This window comes from Psammomys obesus, unplaced genomic scaffold (assembly GCF_907164565.1).
Source record: "Psammomys obesus unplaced genomic scaffold, mPsaObe1.curated_primary_1811, whole genome shotgun sequence".
Lineage (NCBI taxonomy): Eukaryota > Metazoa > Chordata > Mammalia > Rodentia > Muridae > Psammomys > Psammomys obesus.
In genome coordinates this window covers 4,527-13,449 of record NW_026596193.1, presented here as the reverse complement: position 1 = coordinate 13,449, position 8,923 = coordinate 4,527, and the positions used below count along the sequence as shown (strand labels likewise).

Genomic DNA, 8,923 nt, shown 5'->3' with positions numbered 1-8,923 from the left:
CCTGGACCCCTGGCCCTGTCCCAGCAGTCACAAAGACAGGGTCCTAGGCAAAGGGTATTTCTAGCCTGTGGAAGTGTGTTTCTAACCAGCAAACAACTCTGGGCCTGCTAAGCGTCTAGGTCAGGCTACCCCCAGCCATGGCCTTCCCAGGGGCAGCTGTCCACACAGTGTGTTTCACATCTGTTTGGGGTCAGCATCTGGCCTTGCACAGCAGCCTGGCCTTGAGGTGAGATCCTGCCTCAGCTTCCCCAGTACTGCCGTGACAGGTGTGCCACCACATCTGGCTTGCACCTTCTCTTCTCCTTTTCTTACCCCTCACGTTCTTTTAGTCAGGCCCTCACTAGCGTGGGCTAGCCTGGAACACCCAGGGCTCTGCCTGCCTCTGTCTCCTAGCATTACAGATGGGAGGCAACACACTCAGCGTAAATCATCATCATCATCATCATCATCATCATCATCATCATCATCATCTTTGTTTGTTTTGTTTTTGAGACAGGGTTTCTCTGTGTAGCCCTGGCTGTCCTGAAACTCACTCTGTAGACCAGGATGGCCATGAACTCACAGAGATCTGCCTGCCTATTCCTTCCCTCCGGTCCCCATGATGCTTGTTGGACACAGGAGCACTTGTGTGTAAGGACGAGCACTGATCTATCACCCATGACTGATGGCTCCGGGTCTCCTTTTCTTCCCCTGGTGCTGGGTGGGCATCAAGCTGGGGCATGGTGCAAGCTGATTGTGTGCTGTGAAGCTGCACCTTTCTCCTCGCCCTTCCTTTCTGTGGTGCAGAGTGAAATGAGCTGCTGATAGAAGCCAGTCCTCCATGCTTGCCCTATGGACAGATGCTGTGCTGTTCAGCTAGAGCAGGCCGTGCCAGCCCTTGCATCCCAGCATAGCAAGCGTGGTCAGGGTTCATACGGGAGCAGGGTTCTGGAGGTAGATCCTGGGCTTCATCTGGGGAACGTTCACGGCAGGTCATGTGCTCTCGTGGGAGTGTGCCACTTGGGGGTGAAGAAAGTTCTCATCGAGTTTCTCTGGGCGGTGCTAGAGAAAAGGCACGGGCTGCCCTTTGGGAGGACCTGGGTTCGATCTTCACACCCACGTGGCAGCTTATAATGGTTGTAATGGCAGAGGATCTCCTCCCTCTTAGCTTCCATGGGCACCATACAGAAGTAGGGTATAGACAAAACACGCACACATTAAAAAGCAGAGCAAGAACTGTGGGGTAAGAGCTGCAGCGCTGGTTCCGTGGTTAAGAGCACTGACTGTTCTTCAGAGGTGATGGAACTTCAGTTCCCAGGGGGGATCTGCAGCTCCTCTGGCTTCCTTGAGCACTAGGCACATACATGTTACATGCAAGCAAGAACATACATACATAGTATAAATTTAACCATAATGTGGCACCAGGTGGTGGTGCTTTAATCCCGGTATTTCCCAGAGTCTAAGGCAGGAGCATCCCTGGCTGGTCTGTAGAGAGAATTCAAGGTTATCCAGGACTATGTAGAGAAGCTTAGGAGAAAAAAAAAAAAAAAGCAAGAAATAAGCTTACATGCCTTTAACCCCAGGTGGATATGAGTCACAGGCCAGCCAAGGGCTACATAGTGAGACCTTAGCTTTAAAAAGCAACAAAACAAACCAGATAAAGAGTTTGCTCTTACTGAATTGGCAGAGTAGAAAAAGAGTGGAACTCCAGGAAAAAGTCTTTCCAAATGGCCTTTGGCTATCCCAAGATGGTAGAATAATGGTGAGCCGTGGAGAGTCCATGTTTGCCTGGCTGAACAGGGCTGTGAGACTAGAGCTGAAGGTGGAAAGCACAGAGTGCACTGATGTCTAAGTAAGAGCTGGAGACTGGCATAGGAAGAGCAGCTGGGGAAGGGCCTTCAGAGATGGGTGTTGGTTTTCTTGTGTGTCCATGCGTGGTCTCTGTGTAGCCCTGTTTAGCCTAGAACTCACAGAGATCTGCCTACCTCTACCTCCTGGGTGATGGGGTTAAAGATGTGCATGACCAAACCTGGCAAGATAGTTTTTTAGTTTAAGGTTTAAGTTTGTTATTTTTAACTGTGTACTTGTGCACATGTGCTCATGCCCGTAGAGGACAGAGGCATTGGGTCCCCTGGAGCTAAGGCACAGGATCCTCTGAGAGAGCAGCGAGGGCCCTTGACTGCTGGACTCTCAACCCTCGTGCTTCGTGTTTAAGATGGTCCCTGAGCCTCGTCACCATTTTTGTAAATTTGGACTTTAGGTTCAGTCATACTTGGTGGCTGAAACAGGAGTGGAACCTGACCTCGTGTCTTTGTCGACGCGTTGCTTTTTCTGTGTTGTTACTATCCACACCTCCTGGTCCCCCCTGCTCTACCTCCTAAGTGCTAGGAGTTCAAGCATGTGCCGCCAAACCCAGCCTGCTCAGGAGATGGTGCAGAGGAGGTCACAGTCCTGGAGTGACTTCCTTCGGTTTTCAGTGGTTGTGGCCTCACTGCTCATAAGTCACAGACCCATTTTCTTCTGTAAATTCTCTTCTTGCAGACATGCGTCGGGATGTCCAGGAAATTTTTTGAATGACCCCCCATGAGAAGCAGGTCATGATGTTCAGTGCCACCTTGAGCAAAGAGATACGCCCAGTCTGCCGCAAGTTCATGCAAGATGTAAATACCCTTCTACCTTCTCTCCCTCCACTCCCCGCCCGCTGCCTCCTCCCTCTCCTCGCCCTCAGACAAGCCTGGTCTATAGAGTGAGTTCCAGGACAGCCAGAGCTGAAACTCCACAAAGGAAATTCCACAAACCCTGTCCTGCCTCTCAGCTGCCCTCTGGACCTCCTGCCCGCTGTGCTCACCTCCTGACACCCCCTGTCCTGATCTGTCCTGTACACTGTATCACTCCCACAGCAGGGCTTCCAGGAGACCAGCAACCCTGGAGCACTCTGCTCTGTCTTAGACACAGGACTCACACCTCAGATCTGGAGCAGACACCTGTGGGGGTAGACAGTGGACATGTCTGTGTCACCTTCTGGAGGAGTGGACAGAGACAGCAAACCAGGGGCATCCATCCATGTCAGTCAGCCCGGTGACCCCGAGCTCGCTGCTGTCTCACAGGAGTGAATGAGAGTCGGGGATGAGCACTGAGCAGCCCTCCCCAGTGTGCTTGTGCCCTCACACAGCGGCGTCCCTGTGGTCCCCTCACAGGTCCCAGCAGCTCCACCCAACACTCTCCCCTCCCTCAGGAACTGCTGCCCCACTGTGCAGGCTCAGGGACTCCTGCGGCTTCTTGTGTTTCCTGAGCCTCCTGGGCCTCCTCCTGGCTGCCCAGGGACTGTTTCCCTCAGCCAATCACCCCCCTCCTCTACAGAGGCTGCTTTACTGGTACAACCTCAGCCAAAGGCTGCTGTGAATGAAGCACCTGTCCCCTCTCACAGAGTCAGTCCCCTGAGCTCTCCCTCAGCCAAGCCCTCCCTCCTCTCCTTCCTGCCTTCGCATGTGACTCCTGAGCCTATTTATTTGTTTGTTTGCTTATTTGTTTATTTTGGTTTTCAAGACCAAGGTGTGCATCACCACCACCAGGCAGATTTTTTGTGCTTTATTAGACAGGTCTTTGAATTCAGAGACAGTGAATCTGTGGGAGTTCAAGGCCAGCCTGGTCTAGAGAATGAGTTCCAGCACAGCCTGGCCCACACAGTGAGACTGTATCTTAAAAATAAAACAGAGTTTTAAGAATTACTCTCAGGTTGCTGTGGTAATACTCCATGACCGAGGCGTCTCACAGAGTGTGTGTTTCCTCGACAGCCCTGTGCAGAAGAGTGCCCCACGGCAGGCAGGTGAGGCAGCAAGCAGCAGGCATGGTGGCTGGAGCAGGAAGCTGAGGCTCACATCCTCAGAGGCAAACAGGAAGCAGAGAGCAGAGAGGAACTATGGGACTTCTCACTCTCACAGCCTCCCCCAGTGACATTCTTCCCCAGCAAGGCCACACCTCTTAATCCTCAGTCCCCACATAGGGCCACCAAGTGGGGAGCAAAGTTCATCTACGGAAGCCCATGGGGGACATTTCTCACGGATCCACCTCAGTGGTGTGTGTACACCTGGGTGGGTTCAGTCAGGTGGGTGCAGGGTCCTGGAGGTCAGATGAGGGTGTCAGATCCCCGGACGTGGTGCTGGGATTTGAACTTGGTTCTCGGTGGGAGCAGAAGGTGCTCTCAGTGTCTCAGCCATCTCTCCAGCCCCAAGAGTGCTGCTGAGGTGAGTGTGGCTCAGCCAGGGCTGACCTTAGAGGAAAGACTGAAGACTAAGACATTTTTCCTCAGGGTCCAGACCCACGTTCCTTCCGTGGACCCTGCAGTGCAGATGCGCTGAGGCAGGAGCATGTCTGTGAGTTCTGAGAGGAGTGAGGAAGCAGATGCCTGGAGCGGAGTCAGGGTCTGTCCACACCGTGAGGCCTGGAGAATGCCAGAAGTGACCGGCTGTTCTAGGGCAGTTTCTCCTGAGTGGAAACTTCCCCTCTAGGATGACAGGAGCCCCCAGGTCAGGAGGTAAAACACAGCTCGTGTGACTGGGAGGGCAGCAGGTTGGAAGAGGGCTGCAGAGATGGCTCAGCCGGTAAGAGCACTGGCTGTGCTTCCAATGCACGGGTGTTCAAGTCCCAGCAGCCACATGGCTGTCCACAGCCACGTGCACCTTCTTCACAGGGGACAGTGCACACACATGGTACTTGTACAGAGAAAACGCACACACGGAAAACAGACGAATAATAACTTAAAAAATAACACGAGCCATCAGCACGATTTCCTGACCTTCTACAAACCTAGAGGGAAACCTGGCTGAAGCCTGGATGGCCCAGGACCTTCCAGAGCACCAGCCCCACTTCTCCTGGATGCTATTTTGCCATTCTCCCGAAGCCTGAAGAGGCCGGCAGGGGGCAGCAATGGCTCAGGTCCTGGTCAGCGTTCTCCCTCCTCAGGGATCCTGGGAGAAATCCTCCCATAACTCCCCCAGGGTAAGGATGTCACCAGAGACCTAAAGCAGCAGCCAAGCCATGCAGAGAAAAGGACGTTCTGAAGCCAGACAGGCTTCTGATTTGTACAAAGCTGGCATCTCCCCCCTCGGTCAGACCCTTCTAGTGAAAACACAAACCAATGAAGAAAACCCAGCCATGGCCTGGGAAAGTGGTGCATGTCTTTAATAGGAACACTCCAGAGGGAGAGGCAGGTGCATCTGTGTGAGATCCAGGCAGGCACAGCAACAAAGTGAGACCCTGTCTCCAACCAAACATAATGATCCCTGATCACAGAGAGAGGGGACTTGAAATAAACCCTGGATGGAAGAGCAGGACCCAAACAAGGAAAACCTCAAGCCGCTCCCCAAACAAAGGTCACCCCAACACTGCAGGACAAGCTCAGAGGGGCTCAGCCAGTCCCCACCCACAGAGAGATCATTTGCATCAGGTCAGGTTCTGACAGGGAGTAGGCTAAGAGGGAAAGAGCCCAGCTCTGCCCTCCTGGTGTCTGCCCTCCTTGAGGAACTTCCCAGAGGAGCCAGTTCCAGGGATCCTGATACTTCTCCATCCCAAAGAAGGGTGATTCCCCCTGGAGCAGTCGTGGGCAGACTTTGTTCTTCGGCACAGAGAGGACCCCAAAAATAAGAGCCTCAGAGGGATCCAAGAGTTTTAGGATGCAAACGGGGCTCCTGGGATCTGGGCTTGGCATCACTCATTCACCCAGCCTCCTAGGCAGCCTTCCCTCCTGCTCTGACTGTAAATTCCTTGTCTTCCCTCCACATTAATTTCCTGCCTGGTGCTGCGGAGAACGCAGTAAAGACACAGAAACTCCTAGTGCCTGCAGAAATGGCCAAGATGGGACAGAAACCTTGGGAGCAGCATCTGCACATCCCGAGGTGACTGAGAGGGTGAAGGTCAGAGACTCCAGGACTCTGAACAGAACAAAGAGAAAGTCCTGGGTGAGTCTGGGCTGTGGGCTCAGGCAGCGAGATGTTTTCAAGCTTGGCTCTCCTCTTGGTCAGCAGCCAAGAGCTTTGCACACAGATGTAATCTAGCCATCTCCCCTTCACCACTCACCCCAGAGCCCAAGGGAAGCTAGGCTGGAGGGGAAGAGACGCCTCCTCCTGCCCCTGCCTAAGGCAGCCCCGGCTCAGGGTCTGGAGAACCAACCCAGCACTCTGGGTCACTGGGGAGAGAGGCAGCAGCAGCTCCCAGGAACCAGGTGGAAGAGAAGTCACCGAGACTCCAGGCAATCCTGCAGAGGACTCCATGCAGGAAGAGGCTGATGCCGCCTGAGCGTGACAGATCCTCGGAACTAACCAGAGAACCACGTGATTCAGAAACACGGAGTAAAGTCATCACTGAGCTCTCGGATGGGCAGAGAGAGTGGAATGTTTCACCCCAGGCCGCTGCCCATGAAGATGTCATCTGTCCCCTGTGACAACATCGCTGTAGCAGTAATCTCTGTGTCAGTGAAGTGGGCCAGGCACAGGTGGCTTGTGTCCTTGCACCCCGGTCCAGGTTCTGTCACTGAGGAGATTTGCATTTCACCTAGGTCGGCCTTGGGATGTGCGTTGTGGGGCCCCTGAGTGTGAGAGCTGAGGACAGGCTGGGCAAGGGACTGCAGGGGCCAGTGATTCCTGCCCCAAGACAGGTAGACTTGAACACTCCCAGACCGAAGTAAATTAGTGCATGCAGAGACAGACCGACAGACAGACAGACAGAGAGAGAGAGAGACAGACAGATGCACACACAGTTAGGGCCTCTCTATGTAGCCATGGCTTCTTGAGTCCCATTGTAGACCAGGCTCACCTTGAGTCTACAGAGATCGGCCTGCCTCTGTCTCCTGCCTCTGTCTCCTGCCTCTGTCTCCTGAGTGCCAGGACCAACATGCCCCACCAGGTCCCCGGATTTTATAGAGACATCTGCCAGCCTGGCAGCACACCCTTCTCCCCTGTTGTCTGAAGTGTCCTGTGGAGCAGCCTAAGGTAACACTGTCAGGTTTCCCAGTCAGCTCTGCCCAGAGCTTGCTGGGAACTGTTCACGGGAACAGGAAGGGCTTGAGCCTGCAGAGCGTGGCAGGGCGCCGGGGACCCAGGCAGGCTGCGGTGACTAAAGGTCTTTCTCCTCGGGTTGAAGCAGACTGTGCTGCCTGAGACTCTCTAGTCAGGGGCTTCCCTTCCCACAGTTCTAGTCACTGGTTAACTAAGATCTGAGAGCAACAAGGAGAACACTGTGAAAGTAACACACACACACACACACACACACATAGAGGCACACGCACACACACACATAGAGGCACACGCACACACACACACACACACTCTCGAGAGCTCACGCACACACGCAAACACACACACGCGCACACACATAGAGGCACACACACATGCACACACACACACACACACTCTCGAGAGCTCACACACACACACGCACACACACACATACACACACACACACACACACACACACACGCGCGTGTCTTCCGTGTCTTTACTATAGGACGAGGCCTCTGTCTCCCTGCTGTGAGGACTTGGCCTCCTCTGGCCAGTGTCCACACTGTTCACGATGCACAGGCCTGAGGGGCTCGGGGCACACTCAGCCATCATGTGCACAGACTGGCTGTCCTAAAGCCTGGGTAATTCATCTCCTCCGTCATCAGCTCCTCTGTCATCTCACCCCTTCACGAGGGTGAGTGCAGGACGGTGGGGAGGGAGAACGGATGAAATCTGTTACACAGCCTGCTGTCTTCACTCTGCTGCACAATAGTTACTTGTCTTGCTGCATTTGCCTTAGTAACCTGTTCACAGGTGTGTGCACAGAGAAACCCAGAGAGGGTGCACAGGGCTCCCGGCTGTGCTGGACTCAGGCACAGGCTCCCGTGGGAGGCGTTTCCAGGCAGAGAAGGGGCCACCGTATGGAAGCAATGTGTGACTTCACACATACAATTCATATGTGGACTCAAGACTTAAATATGTTAGACTGGAAGAGCAAGGGGACTGCTTGGGGGAGGGGCAGCAGGAGAGGCAGGACAGGGAGATTAGAGACGGTAAAATGACCTTGGCGCTGAGATACATATGGATGCAAACTCTACAGACTAGCTGAGCACAGAGGCTTATGCCTCTGACTCCAGAACTGTGGAGGTCAGGAAGTCAGGAGTTCAAAGCCAGCCTCGGCTTCACGGTGAGCCTGAGGGCTGTCTGAGGTCAGTGAGACCCCATGTCAAAACAAGCATCCAGCAGCCATGACTCCAGAGGTTGCCTGGTGCTGGAGTTAGAGGAGCTGACATCCTCGGCCCTGCTGTGTGGTCAGGAAGATGCTGGAGCACGGGGAGCCACTGTGGGCAGAGAAGGGGCATCGTGCTGCCCCTGTACAGACCATTGCCCTGGCCTCAAGATGCCAGGCCTGCTGGTGATCCTGCCCTTGAAGCTGGTCGCCTGCTGCTGGGTACTTTATGCAACTTCAATTTTTATCTAAATTCATCTAAATTACCGCAGGAACCGTTGGGAGACACACATCCCAGGAAGGAGATCCTGAGCCTTGAGGTCTGAATGCGGGGAACATCCTGCCTTCTCCACACAGAATGGCATCTGATCACCAGCCGAGGATGCCTGCTGAGGAAGGCCACTGAGCCAGAAGGCACTTCATTGGGAACAGATACAGGATAAGGATGTTAGGAGCCTCTGTGCTTAGTGACTTGGCTCTGAAATGTCCCCAGGCCCTGATGAATGTTTATATAGGTTTGGAATCCCCTTAAAAATATTCACACATGAGATGAAGAGATGGCTCAGTGGTTAAGAACACTGATTGCTCTTCCAGAGGTCCTGAGTTCACTTCCCAGCAACCACATGATGTCTCACAACCATCTGTAACAGAATCTGATTCCCTCTTCTAGTGTGCATGAAAACAGAGCATTCATAAACAAAAAATACATAAATCTTTTAAA

The 8,923-nt window shown here is 53.5% G+C and overlaps 1 non-coding gene across 1 annotated transcript; it reads left to right on the top strand.

Moving 5' to 3' along the window:
* Positions 1-593: 593 nt before the first annotated feature.
* On the top strand, positions 594-670 carry LOC129667971 (small nucleolar RNA SNORD83). The gene has a single exon (XR_008718849.1). It is a non-coding gene; the product is annotated as a small nucleolar RNA SNORD83 (small nucleolar RNA).
* The last annotated feature ends 8,253 nt before the right edge of the window (positions 671-8,923 follow it).